The 15,584-nt window shown below is 36.7% G+C and overlaps 2 protein-coding genes across 3 annotated transcripts in view; both read left to right on the top strand.

Moving 5' to 3' along the window:
• The window catches only part of LOC139960272 (uncharacterized), a 79,837-nt gene that overhangs the window by 23,685 nt on the left and 40,568 nt on the right, over positions 1-15,584 (top strand). The gene's annotated exons all lie outside the window — the stretch shown is intronic.
• Positions 1-15,584, top strand: part of LOC139960271 (uncharacterized) — a 135,413-nt gene that overhangs the window by 111,437 nt on the left and 8,392 nt on the right. The gene's annotated exons all lie outside the window — the stretch shown is intronic.

The following is a 15,584-nucleotide window of genomic DNA, read 5'->3' as shown; positions in this document are numbered from 1 at the left end:
GTGCTATGTTTTAGGTAATGATTTGTATTCTAGGTCAAAACTTCTTTGCAAATTGATGCAAGATGAATGGTGCATGGTGTAACAGCTCAGACTTAAAAAAGTGTAGTTCCTTTTTATTAATTTTGGCTGTCAAAGTCTGCTAAAATAATCAAATTTGACAAAAATCAATGCAAACTATTGTTAAGTACACAACAGGTGCAATTTTCCTTGCAATGAGGTAAAATTCAAGAAAATTTAAGGGCAATATGTTTTATCTTAATTTAAGGCCATACAGTAGTGCTTAGTTTTGCACGGTTAGTGCACATGTATACCAAATACTGCAGTGGTGATACTTGATTTGATCACAGTATTTAAGTCTTGATAAAATGGTATAACACAAGCTTGCTTCTGTTTTGGGATGTAGGGGTGGTTTGTTTTGGTCCAAATTAGTCAAAAAGCAGAAAAAGAAGGCGAAAATGTCACCTTAGCCTTGTGGTGCTATTTTCACATTGTCAACAGAGTAAAGACTGCAAAATTTACAAAGCCATTGAAATCATTTTCATTACTTATGTGGAGAGTAAGTTGTAGCTAAATACAGCTTTACTTTAATAGGGATTGCATCGAGTCAGTTGATATTCTTCTTGTCAGTTCTCTTCAAGTGGTTCATTTCACTGATGGCCTATGATTTCCATTATGAAGAATGCACAGTGTAATATAGTCCTTAAATAAGAAACAATAAGTAACAGATTTTGAATGAATTCCTGAAAATTATATATAGGTACAATTTAGCTGTATTACACTCATAATGTAGGTCATATGGGAATAAGCAGGAAAAATGTGGCAAAACATTAACTGTTTTGAAAATTATGTTGATTTCTATGTTTGAAAAACTTAGAAAGTAATGTATTACTGCAGTGTATTTCTGTCAAGTTTGTGACAGTAACGATTATAGACATCACTTTGTGTAAGTTATGATATGCAATATCCTGCTTAATTGTCTAAATACCCAATACACCAATTAACTGTGGTGAAGATCCCCACTCATTATCTGTCACCAAGCACACAGTGTAATGTATGCAATTGCTATGCACATGGATTTAACATGATCATTGCAGGGAGTTGTTATGAAACTCCCTGATCATTGCTACCCATGCATGAGAAAGCATTACCACTCGTCAACCAGTGTAAGAATAATGGTCTTCCTGTAAAAGGCTTTATGGTTCCTTGCTTAAAGCAAAGGAACCTATGTATTCAGGTTTGTGTGTGTATGCGCGTGCGTGCGTTTATTTTGCTATCTGACCGAGGACTTGAACAAAAGAATTTCAGGTCCTTGGTTGTGATTTCTAAAGAATCACCACGTCCTCGGAAGAATTCTATTGTATGGGGTATATATTGTTAATGTTTCAGTACGTGGATTTGAACGATGGAAAATACAATGGGGTCCTTGGTCTGAATGAAACACAAACATGGGTGTGTGTGTGTGTGTGACGCATTAGCTTGTATACACGATAACTCAACAAGGGATTGACTGATCATGATCAAACCTGGTGTGTGGGTGGACCATAGTGAGTAGATGAACCCTATTGTTTTTGGTGCCCACAAAGGTCACCAAAGGTCAGTTATGGTCCAAAAGCCCAAAATACTAAAACTGCAATAACTCTTAGTGCCAATGTGCGAAAAGGTTGATACTTTGGGACAAGTTATGAACTGGTTAGGGAAACATTTTGAAATTAAATAGTCATGTCACCAAAGGTCAATTAATGTTGAGAAACAGATTTCAAAGGTACCTTCCGATTATAAATATCTATAGGTTGACCCGTGTCACCTTTGTGTGTGAACTTATATGGTGTCAAAGTTTTCGGTTGGAGTTACTGTAGGATGGCTGTACAGACTTGTCGTGGTGATTTTTGGAATCAGGAGATCAAACTTCATTTGAGACCAAGGTCCAAAGGTCACATTAATTAGTAAAACTGTGCTTAGTTTGGGAGAAAACGGGCGAAAAAGAAAATGTTTGGTTTTGATGCTAGATTTGGATATCAAAGGTACCTTTCGATCAAAAATGTCAATGGGTTGATACCTGGGTGACCTTAGTGTGTAAAGTTATACAAATGCAATAATGCAATAACTCCCAGTGCCAAGGTGTGACAAGGTTGATATTTTGAGACTAATTGCAAATGGTATAGAGGAATATTTTCAAACTTAATGGTCAGGTGATTCAAGGATACCAAAGGTCAATTAATAAAAATTTATATAGTATTTTGGGGGGAGAAAATGGGCAAAGAAAAATGTTTGAATTTTTACAGTTTTGATGCTCTATTTAGGTCTCATCGATCAAAAATGTCAATGGGTTGACCCCGGGTGACCTTTGTGAAGTTATACAAGTTCAAAGTTAATGTTTAGACATTTAATGCAATTAACTCCCATTGCCAAGGTCTGACACTGATTGATATTTTGGGAAAAGTTGTGAATGGTGTGGTGGAACATTTTCAAACTTAACAGTCATGTGATCTGAGGTCACCAATGCTATCATATCTGTTGACCTGCTTGTAGGTGACCTTATCTTCTTACATTTTCAACGCCATATTCAGATCTCAAAAGTGCCTTCCAATCAAAAATCCGATCACAATTTGTGATCACAAAAGTGTTGGCTATAGTGTTGGTTACTTTATGGGTACATGTAGGACCACAATTACTTGGACAATTTGACCCCCATCTTGCTATGATAATATTATGTGTATTGTCATATACGCCTACGCAAGGAACCACAGTGCCCTTAGGCTCTTGTTTTTACATGTCATTTTGGCCACACCATAAACTACAGTACTAAATTATGTCTAACCTCAAAGTAACCCAGGAAACTTGGTTCAATGGCATTTTAGTTGATAACTGCACATATCACAATAATTAAATGTTTCACATGAATTCTTTGTCATGAAGCTGTGTATAGCTCATAGTGTAGTAGCTCTGCACTATACGATTGAGTGTATATACACCAATCTTGAAAATACTTCACAGTGCAATGCATATGGGCTTTGATTCTTCAAGCATTTGAGCTGCACCACATGTAGTTTAGCTGTATTATTGACCACCTACATTGCCCAGAATTAAAGACACTTTAAGTAGTTCTAAGTCAAAGATTACTTTCCCACAGAAACATGGGTAACAATGTAGTGTTTATTGGTTAAATTTGGAGAATAAAATGTTAAGGCAATTAAACTATATATACAGTAATTATAAGGTTGTGGCATCAAGATTCAATCTACAATAATCTGCCTGATACAGCTTCATGTATAAAAGAATGTATAGTCCTAAAAATCAATCAAACCAATTCTCCACTATTAAGTACTTTTAATTTATCTCAAATAAATATGTAATATTGTAGTTGAAGGGACTCAGGTGAATCACAGCACATTATTCACACCTTCATATTAATTTAAATCCTTCCCTTTGAATGTGTTGCTGATTCAATGCCTCAATCTATTTTATAGTCTGCTACCACCAGTATATTTATTTGATTTTCTTTTCGTTTTCTTTTTGTTATAGAGTGACATCTTTACCTTTGATAACTGCCTGATCCACTCAGAGTCATTGATTGAGAAAGATGACTGTCAGAAGCTACTTGACTACCTTAAAGTTCCAGCTAAGGAATCAAAGGACATTATTAAGAGTGACACACCCTTTTCATCTCTTGTCCACCATCTCAGAGAGGCAGGGAAGGTTTCTTTTGATGACATCCACCATTTAATGAAAGCATGCTCTGAAAAAGGACTGAGTAAATTGGTGGCAGCATTGACTGTCTACCAACAAGCTCAAGGTATGTTTATGTCAGAGAGCTTAACAAGTTAAATATGTTATGAATTTTCCAAAAAATGCAAATGTGTTGCCCCACAAAGGCAACAAATGCAATTTGAGGTAATATAACGTACCATTGTATTAACTTAAGTTAATTAACCCATGTTTGCATCTTATACGTTTGTTTCAGATTCAAAGTTTGTCAAGAACGTAACAAAGGGTCAACTAAAGGCTTTGAAGGACAAAAGGCAGGAACTCTCTCACAAACTAAGTGAATCAGAAGATGAAAAACAACAGCAGACTAGAAGACTTAAGACAACAGAGGAGGAAAGACAGCAATTCAAAGAAACATTGAAGGCAACAGAAGAAGAAAGACAACAGCTGACTGGAAGACTTAAGACAACAGAGGAGGAAAGAGAACAGCTGACTAGAAGACCAAAGACAACAGAGGAGGAAAGACAGTTCAAAGATACATTGAAGGCAACAGAAGAAGAAAGACAACAGCTGACTGGAAGACTTAAGACAACAGAGGAAGAAAGAGAACAGCTGACTAGAAGACTAAAGACAACAGAGGAGGAAAGACAGCAATTCAAAGAAACATTGAAGGCAACAGAAGAAGAAAGACAACAGCTGACTGGAAGACTTAAGACAACAGAGGAGGAAAGAGAACAGCTGACTAGAAGACTAAAGACAACAGAGGAGGAAAGACAGCAATTCAAAGATACATTGAAGGCAACAGAAGAAGATAGAGAACAGCTGACTGGAAGACTAAAGACAACAGAGGAAGAAAGACAACAGCTGACTAGAAGACTAAAGACAACAGAGGAAGAAAAACAACAGCTGACTGGAAGACTTAAGACAACAGAGGAGGAAAGACAGCAATTCAAAGATAGATTGGATACAACTGAAAACAAGCTGAAGACATTGAAACATGTAATTAATTAATCTAATTGATATAATTGAACGTCTGTCCTTCAATGTGATACATTCCTTCTTCTAAAACAGTATTTCCACCGTTCTTGGAAGTTCCTTTTGAAGGTTAGGTCACAATTTTCAGCACTAAATTAAACTTGTGATTTTATCAGAGCAAGGTAGTAATTTTGCAATATCGTCACACCCTCAAGTAAAAGTCAAAAGGTTATCATATCAGCCTGCCTAAAACTAAGCGTGAAAAATTTGTCAACTTGAATAATGTTCCCTTCAGACACAGGCTACTCCAATGTTGGTATAAACTTTAATTTGTTGCAAGTAACCACTGGGAGGTTCATCCTTCTTGTCTCATTCACTGTGTTGTTTACATGACAGGAGCATGAAGCGGCTAAATATAGTCTAAGAGCTACAAAAGATGAACTTGTGAAGTCTCAGCTGGAATATGCCAAAGAATCCATGGCTTTACAAGAGGTCCTGAAGCAGACTAGGGAAGCCTTGAATCAGCAACAATTGGTTAGTATGATTAAGTATATAGTAAGTGAATTATGAATATAGAACATTGTGTATCTGCAGCCAGTATACCATCAGTAGCAAAAGAAGTGTGTTTGTAACGTTAGCAAAATATTGTGATGAGACCATTACTGTGTTGAATTTATGATACAAACTTTCCACTGTTGAAGGCATTACAAGTTAACAACATAATCTTGAGCTTTACAGAAATAGTTCAATGAGTTAAAAACAAAAGTTCAAAGTCATGCTTCATTTGATTGTGTGAAGTGAGTAATGAGTACATTCACCTATGCTAAAATCACTTGCATTTATCAGCTAAAGACTGAATTGGTGTAACTTGACAGGTGACAGACATGAAACTGAGGTTCTTTTTTTTAATGTGTCAGTACACCAAGTAAGATGTCTTTCCTACTTTGTTTATTTTGCAGGCTTACTCCGCTTCTGTTGCGGAGGAAGAAACCCTACTTGAAGAACGTGAAACTCTAGACATATCACAGGGAACAACTTTAGCAGGTAGGATCACCATGAAAAGATCATTACTGCTGCTTGTTGTAAATTTCCAGACAGTTTAATGTTTCCTTATGTAAAGTCTTTTTATCCTTTAATAGTCCTACCTACAGCTTTTTAAAGCTGTCAGGGAGATTGTAGAAGGGGGGGGGGGGGGGAGGTGGAGGGGTGTTGACTTGAGTCAATGTAAGTAGTGTAGGATGGATTGTCCAACTATCAATTTTGTTAAGATATTAAGTTATTAAGTTAAGTGAGCTCTGCAGAGGTGTAAAATAAATCAAGGAGTCTCATAGAAACAGGTTAAATCTATTTGATTCCATGCCACAGGCAGAAGGAATCTATGCGATGGTAATGGTGTGTGTATGTATGTGACATTTGACTTTAACTACAGAAGGATAACTGGGATACATTTCATATTTGGTATGTAGTCACCTTAGGTAGAACTGGTTTGGGGTTGTTGTTGGTATTGGTAAAAGGTCAAATTCTGAAAACATTGTTAGCACAATATCTGAAGAAGTTGAAGTTTCAGACTTGGCGTGTTGCTTGCCATTGGTGAGCAAATGATCTGTAGTGTATTTCGTGAATGTCAAAGGTCATTTGAGGTCAACAGAGGGAAACTAGTGTGACAATCAGTGTGGAGGTGAAAGGCCATTTGGGGTCAGAAGAGGGCAAAATATGAATATATCAAAAGTGCTGTATCTCCAGAACCATAAAATGAGCTCGTGTATGCATGGTATGATAGCCTTGTGTATTGTATAGTTTGTACATAATTTGATGTAGGTCAGAAAGCATTTAAGGTCACCAGGTGTGAAAACATTAACACTATGTAAATATGATATTTCAAGAAAACTACAGTGGCTGGTATATATGGCCATGACTTATCTATAATGAGCACAAACCCTTTTGTTTTTGGTGGAAGGTACAGGTCATTTGGGGTCAGTAGAGGTCTCATTCTGGAAAATATATGTATGGCATCATAAGATAAGCAGTTTGACCAGATGTCATAGTGACATATGACTTACCTAGAATGAGTTCAAGAGCCCAGTAATTATTTGTGAAGGTCAAAGGTCATTTGTGCTTAGCAAATGGAAAATTGTATAACCCTTAAAAGCACATAGCTGGATATTTTTTTCTTTTCAAGAGGGACTTCTAAGTTGCTTCAAGTCAATGGTTGTTAAAGGCTAGCAGAATTTAATTTCTGAAAGCCTTTCTTTCTAGTTAGGGATGTGGTCAGTAATAAGCTTTTGGTTTCAGAACGACATTTTGTGAAAGGACATGGTATACAGAAAAGCACATACCCCTTCGGTAGTCATGTGATCACTTTTAATACAAACAAACTAACAAACACCTCTTGTAGTCATGTGATCACTATCTAATACAAACTAATACAAACAAACTAATATACCCCCGTGGTAGTCATGTAATCACTATCTAATACAAGCAAACTAACACATCTAGGTATCGGTTCTATATCTGAAACAAATTTATAGCAATTTAACTAAGGTCATTTGGGAATCGATCATAGACACATTTAACCAGGAGACTAGACAAGCTTGAGTATGTCAATTAGGAGATGTGTGAAAATAAAGATAATAACCATGGAGGGTCATGTGATGTGCTCCACGGTAGCACTTAACTTCGATCCTACACCTTGTCTTGATGTATCCCTTCTACAGAATTTTAGCTAAGTGATGCAAGTATCAATGTTTACTGCAATTTTGCAATTGCAAAGTTGCTAGTTCTTTTAAAAAGATTGGACTGCATATGAAATACATACAGCATATCAGGGCAGTGCATACATAGTGTAGATTGAAATAAGTAGCAGACGACAGGATTCGCTGTTCCTTTAATAGCAACGCAAATCTAATTGCCTTAAATGGCCTCACAAATGCAGATCAAGCATTTTCTAACACAGAGAAAATAAATTTCAACATCGTCTTCATCCAAAGCAATTAATATTAATTGCACCGTCAATGTCTGTTGTAGTGGCATTCTATGGGATAAGAAACTCATCCAATTTCTGACAAAGTTTACTGGGGTCAACAAGCAAATAACATAAAAGCATATCAACACCTCCAATGTCTTTCTTGTGAAATATGTAGAAAATAAAAGCCTTACCTAATTTTGCCTTATAATGTGATCTACTCTCATGTCATCAAGTGAGGTAGATCACACCTCCCTAAAATCTGAAGAGTATATTTATGAGTTTAAATCATTTTTCAATATCATGGAAAGGCCGTTGCTATGTTTTAAAACAGTGACAGTTAAAGTTGCTATGGTAACACTGATGCTTGTTGTGTAGATGAGCCGTTACATTAACAGTATTTTAACCAGAGGGAAACCCACCAAGCAGTTACTTGTATAATTAGATAAATATATATGTAGCACAAGAGTATTTACACGCTAATAACCCTGTTTGTACTGGATATGGAGAGCAGTATAAATCTAAATAGAGTCAGTGCTTACACGGTTTGATGTCAGGGAATTGTGTAACATAACACCACAACGATAAAAGAAAGCCAGAGGGACATTGTTTGTCGTTGGTAATTCATTTTGCATGCTCACTCTAAATACAAAGAGCTGACTTTGCATTTTTAATACTTAACCTGATGTGATCCATTTGATAGTTTGACATCTGGACCTTTGCTGACCCCAAGACCTTTAATGTTCACCCAAAACAATAGGGTTATTGTACTCACTGTAAGAAACACACATGCAAAGTATGAGCCATGTGATGTAACCTATAATGGGATGTCCTGTTTACAAGGTTTGTGCTTATAAGGCTTTACAGAGTGTGACCTATGATGACACCAAAACAATAGGGTTCTTGAACTCATTATAGGAAAGCCACATGACAAATATGAGAGCCAATGAAGTTTCCCATCTGGAGATATCAATTTTGACCCCTGGTGACCTTAAATGAACTTTGACCTACACCAAATTGTGCAAAAACTTTACACTATATAAGGCGATCATGAATACCATGCATATGTGACCTTCATTGATGTTCAGGTTCTGGAGATACAGCATTTTTGTGATTTTCACATTTTTCCCTCTGCTAACTGCAAATGACCTTTGACCTCCACCCAAAACAATAGGGTTTTTGTACTTTTCATAGGGAAGTAACATGCATAATATAACAATACAATTTCCTATCTGTCATCTGGATATATCGCATATAAACCATTACATACAGCTATCCTACCTTGGATTTATGAGCTCCTTTGATGTTCTTGTCCTGGAGATACAGCGCTTTGAGATTGCCATGGCTTAACCTCTGCTGACCTTCACCCAAAACAATAGGGTTCTTGTACTAATTATGCAGAGGTTACCCATCTTAAGATATAATGTGTACAAGCTAGGGCGTCATATACACATACACATGCATACACACGCAGCTGTGTTTTACATTCAGTCCAAGGACCTTATTGTACGTACCCTAACTTTAATAACGCCACTTAACTATAGAATTCTTGCAAAGGCATAGTGATTCTTTGGAAGTCACATTCGAGAACCTGGAATTCGTTTGTCCAAGTCCTCAATCAGAATACAAAATAGAAGCACATACGCCAACGCACATACACACGCCAACTTGACTGAATAGGTGACTAGGAATAAATTTTTATTCAGATTCCACACAAAGAAAATTTACTGATTTCAAAGAAATGTATTTTGTTGTTATATATAAATACAATAGAAAACAATCTAATCATCAAGTGATAAATAGGAAAATGTGATGTCATCCATTATTTATTAATCCGTTTTATCAGCTGGTTTGTTGTGCTGAGTGAGATCCTGAACTATAATTTTGGTTACTTTCATTTATATTTCAGCTGATTACGGCAGATTAATGGTCAACGTTGCCCAAGATCTTACTCTAGACAGCACTCTGAAATTAGCAACTCTGTTCCGTCTACCACCAGCAGAAACTGATATGCTGCGCCGGGTTTCTCTGATAGAGACGCCAGGAATCACTCTGATTAACTTCATGAAGACAAGAAACATCATCAATATGTATGATGTCACTAACCTACAGAAGGGTTTGGTTTATATTCAGCTTAACCGAACAAATGAATATCACTTAGCTCCATATCAGTCTAAAGTTGACCCCTTTCAGTTTGAAGAAAACCAAGTACCACAACTCCTTGACTGGCCTGGTAAGAATGAATAAAATATGTAATCAGAATAGATGAAATCAAACTAATACAGTACAATACAAACTCTAGAAATGTCTGTGAGTCAGGGGTTAATATTCGGCTTTCAGGCTATTTGTTATTTTGTATTACATATTTATTACATTTTATTTATGATGCCATGAGTAATACCTCTTTTATAAATCAATTACTAGGTATTTGTAATGATGAACTTTAAATTAGCAGGGAATAATTTATTTTGTCCATAGTACTTATAGAAGACAAAAGTCTAGGCAAAATTTGAACACTTAATTATTCTCTGATTAGGGATGAATGTGGCTCAGTATGGCAGTTTTGATTTTTAGATGTAAAAGCTTCATTTAATGGTGTTTGTGTTTCCATTATTCTATTTTCAGTTGAAAAAGTCAAATTTGACCATGATGATGAATCAACTTCATCACAAGGTTCTGATGAAAGAGAGGAAGATCATGAACATAGTAAGGAAAGTTTGATCGAGAGAGAAGAGAGAGAACTACCAAAACAAAGAAAAGATTCACAAATACTTGAAATGAGGCACCATCATTCATACATTGAACACAGGATCGCGTATGAAGGTGGAACTATTAGCATCATGGGGGTACATCTGACTATTCCTGAAGGTGCATTATCCTCTGATCGTGTAATTGCTGTTAAAGTGATCTATGATCCCACCATACACCTCCCTGGCAGTGCTCGTAGGGGCAGAATGACACCTCTGATAAAACTAGAGCCAGAAGGGCTCACCCTCGACAAGCCAGCCCAGCTGACTATTCCTCACTCGGCTATTATTCCTGAGCCAGATCGACATGATGTTATTATCTTTACTGGTCTGAAAGATGAAGAAAATTTACAAGAAGGTAAAGATGGTTGCCAATAAACACTTTAAAATGCAATTGACTAATGCACCAGGAGAAGTACAATGAGTTATATGCTGAGAATCAGTTCTGTTGAATTCTATATATATATATTATCTAATAGGCTCTTGATACATACTGTTTTTAAGTTTACTCAATACTATACTTTATATATAATATTACTTATTATAGGTGAAATAACTTGGACTGAAGAGAAATCTATTGATTGGGAGCTAGACACGGAGAAGATCAGACTTGATATTAACATCCTGAGCTACGTCTTTGTTAATTTAGTCAGCCAAGAAACAGAACAGAAGCATATATTCCGTATTGTTCCATTTATTGATGGGATACTTGATGCCAAAGCTGATGTCTTAATAACTGTATGTTTCTGTAAGGACAGTGATAAAGAGTACAAGGTGAGGATTATCTCCTGTTACCATGGTGGGTCAGTTTTGTTCCATGTTGTGATTTGTAAGTCAGATACTGGCAATGTTACTTTCTTTCATGATTTGTATAGTGACTGGCAAATTATGAAGTGATTTGATAAAGGCACATTTGTGTGATACAATTTATTTATTCATCGTAGCACATCAAAAAGACGTATATGTTACATTTGAAATGCAAATATTTAAACGTGCCGCTGACATAAAACATGTTTCTGCCAAAAGTGTTTGTTCTTAGATGAAACTGACAGTCATAAAGGGAGAATGCTGATAGTCTTATAGAGGGACCGATGATGGTATTTTACTAACATTATTATTATTTATTTTTCCTACAAAATATGTGTGTCCTCTCAAAACTATGCATTTGACCCAGTTTTGATGAAACAATCAACATTGGTAATGGACCAAATTAAGGAAACAAAGATGATGTTACTTGCTATAACAGTATTGATCTCTCTGTAAAGAGTGAAGGTGCAATAAATTGTAAAATTAACTCTCTGCTTGTTTCTTTGCAATTACCATATTCATGTTCTTATGTTTTAGTTGCTGTTAGAGGACTACCATTCCAAACTATGTCTAGGAAACTATACAACATTTCCAATTACCCGGACATTGAATGACGGCAAAGACCGTGTTTCTTACATTGATCTGATCATGTCAACACCCGGTGATGGTTACCATCTAACGACGGAAGAATCAAGAAAGGTTTGTAATTATCAATGCTTTAAAGTTTGTCTTTTAACATTACCAGACTTGTAGTTAAGGATTGGTTACCTAAAGTGGATCGAATTGTGTATCAGTTAGAGTGTTGCCCTACTAATATATGGTTTCTGGTTCCAAATCCCAGAAGGAACCACAATATAAGCAAACTTCTGTAGTACAGCGTTGTTTAGCAGGATCTTGTGTGGGTTGGTATTCTTGGTTTATATGAATAAAGAAGTGAAGTTTGGTCCTATGTTCTTTAGTATGGTTTTGCAAAAAGCTTCTTTTTACCGTGGCTTTAAGTTGGTGATGATGAACGCAGATGTCTATTATTCACCTACATTCGTATTTGAGGCAGTGTTCAATTATTGTGGCACTCTCTCCAATCTTGGATTGGGTCTTGATTAAGTGGCTGTCCCGAAAGCAGGAATATTGGAGACAAACAAATAATAATAATATCTCTGAACACTCATAAAACAGAGAATGAATGATGTAAGGCGGTGTTCATCCCCAATGACATGAATACCCATAGCTTGAATATATTTATGTAGAATACCTACCCCTGGTAACAATCTAAAGCAAATAATGTTATGGAATTCCTATTTACAATAGGAATTATGGTCTTCACCAGCTCCCGATAAATTGTAAGGATTTGTACATCACCACATGTCATTTCCCTCGTTATTATATCTTATATGTAGCATCGTTCCTCTGAATACTTAACAAGCATTCTCATCCTCAGTATCTTTTATCTATTAGCATGTAGACATTGATTACCTCTGTGCTGCCAGTAGAGTCTCTCATCAGTTCAGACTTAACAGAAACAACGATGGAGACACTGACATGGTTGATGTGGAGTTAAAAGTATTTCAAAATGAAAACCAGAAAGCTCTTATCCTCAAATCAAAGGTGAGTTCTGTCTGCTGATTGTCTTCCAGCTGTTTGAGTTCACATATGTCTCTTCATTACATAATATTAAGCAGCATCTTCTCTCTTCTGATCATTTCTCTGCTAAGTGATGTACCATCTGTCGGAATCCTGCAGATGTTTCCAAGCTGAAATATACAGTAAAGTAAATATTTTGTGTCATTCAATAATGTCAACACTGTAACTGAATTATATTTATTCGTTGGCATGATCTCTATGGTTCCTTCTTCTTTGTAATATTCATGGTGGATGATAATTGAATTTAATTGAATAATAGTAGTTTTTTATTCATGTATTTTTTTTCCAGTCACTCCAGTGAACCTGGTATTCTTACATTTCTTATTTTGATCATGTTTTCCAACTTTTTTCGACTCTTTGCTCTGTAATTAATAAGTAACTCAGAATGCATTGCATTACAAAGAAAGTGCACATGTGACCTGTGTGTTATTACATACACCGGTCAACAATTATGGAAAACTTTTTAGGTAGGGAGGGGGGGGGGGGGTTATCTTATGAACCAATTCATGCATGCTGCATAAATATTAGGTATGTTGTCATCAGCATTCCTTTTTCTTTTGGGATTTCACACATTTATTATGTGTTGTTCCATGTTTGCTACAGCCCTATTTTTCTACATTGCGTTCCTACTGTAAATCCAATCATTCATAGGGGTGTGATAACCGGATGAATGTTAAGTGAATGTTAAACATTCTTACACTTAAAGTTTCCATCAGTCATACAGGGTTCTGCCCAGGGTGGATTGAGTGCCGGCAGGACTATCTAAGCGGAGCGCCACCATCAGTTGGCGTGGAGCGTACAAGAAAATTTTGGGTTTTGGAAACCCCCCAGATGGCCGGAAACGGCCCTTCGCGAGTATTCTGAGCCACATGTAGACAGCTTTGAAATGAGATCTCATGTCTGGAATTTTTCATAATTAATGAAAAAAGTTAGGACAGATATCTGGAGCACCAGAGTACAGACCAGCCGGTGGTGCCTATTAAATAAATCATTCAGGCTGAGATGATAATTTTAGATGGACAGTGAGTGAGAGTCCACTCCCAAATAAATATTGTTTCCATGTTCTTGTAGAAAACGTAAACTCCGCAAAATACAATTAGTTGTGATTTTGTAGTTACGTGAGATCCGTTATAACCGCCGAGGTGGTTAGGCTATTTGCTATACACTTAACTATGGTAGGATATTATTTTTTCGGTATTTTTGGAAATGCTAGAAAATACTTTCTTTTCCCCGCGCTTAACACCAGATGTGGTCTTACAGTATATTCATAAATGGATGCACTAGAGCCTTGTTTACATGACATTAGTTGCATTTAGTACGATATGCAAGTTTGGCGTGAATTTTTCGAAAGTGCTTTGCTCGATCTTTCGTAAAATTTGAAAGGTGTAGCCTAGCACCTTTCCGTACAATTGTTACACAATTGATTTTCAGTTTTATTCTCTATACGGTCAAGTGAATAAGTTGTACATTGAGTATAAACTCATTGCGAATGCAAAAAACGATGCGGGGATTTCCAGCAGACAAATGTTTTCTTTGCGGGATTACTGAGTCAGTTGAAGGGAATCCCGCACCTTAGTGGGAACACTGAACTGAAGTCAAATTCATACGAAAGAAAACGTTTACTAACCAACATACAATACAAATATAAAAGAACGTGGAATGGCAATATTGTTCAAAACATTTCCCGCGAGGCTGATTTATTACAGCAACCTTCCCGCGCTGGGCCGTGGGTGTCCGTGTGACACGTATACCCTGAAGCTTGCGAAATAGCCATTGTAAGTGGGTTGGGGACACATCATTACTCGTTGGTATTGTGACTAAAATTGCGAGCACGCTCTCTGAACATTTTCCTTTTGTTTCTGAAACTTTTCTTGTGAAATTTTACTTTTTTTTTTTTTTTTTATAGATGTACTTATTTGTCCTTTGTGTTTTGTTTTTAGTTTTTCGTCCCGTTTTTTTTTTCTATTTTTTTTTTTGTCCGATTTTTTTTTTCGCCAGCCGGGCTGGATTTCCCGCGAGCATCGCGGATTTCCCGCGAACCTGGTTCGGACTGTTCGCAAGGTTTTCCAGCCCTTGTCACTCGTGCCTAATGCAATATGATGTAAATTTACCCGCTACGAAGGTTAACGGCCGTATGTGTACTAGCTAGCTGGATAGTGCCTGTGTCTCGCGCGATAAAAATAGATATAAATGAAACTATCAAAAGTACGATCGGGAGTTGGAAACGGAAAACAGTCATTGGTCTGGAATGCGGAACTCTGGTATTTTTTACTAAGTATGACACTGTGATGTGTTGGATATTTTGAACAGTTATGAACTGGATTTCCCCTAGTCTCAAACAGATTGTTTCTGTACGTTCGACCCTCCGGCCATGGAGCTGTTTTTTGGAGTTCCTATCGAAAATAAGTGCCGGTCGGAAAAGTCACTCAGGCAGATTGTGGCGGTCGGTAATTCAGCGTGCTGGTCGGGCCCGACCGGCGCCGACCGGCAGCGGCAGAACCCTGGTCATATAATAATTTATTTTTGTTTTCTTTCAGGTGAAAAACATTCTCTTATCTCCGGAAAGCCAGGAAATTCTGCAACCAGGTAAGTTTTTAATGTGGAAGTGAAACAAATCGGTGGACTTAGCTAGTTTTAGAAGTCCACCCTGACCAGCATCTAAGTGAAGTTAGAAGAAGAAAAATAAATGCTTAATATCCTAGACATACACCAGGTAAGTGTGTATTAGTGGAGATGAAAAAATAAGC

The sequence above is a fragment of the Apostichopus japonicus genome, chromosome 19 (genome assembly GCF_037975245.1).
Source record: "Apostichopus japonicus isolate 1M-3 chromosome 19, ASM3797524v1, whole genome shotgun sequence".
Lineage (NCBI taxonomy): Eukaryota > Metazoa > Echinodermata > Holothuroidea > Aspidochirotida > Stichopodidae > Apostichopus > Apostichopus japonicus.
This window is presented reverse-complemented; position numbering and strand designations above follow the sequence as displayed.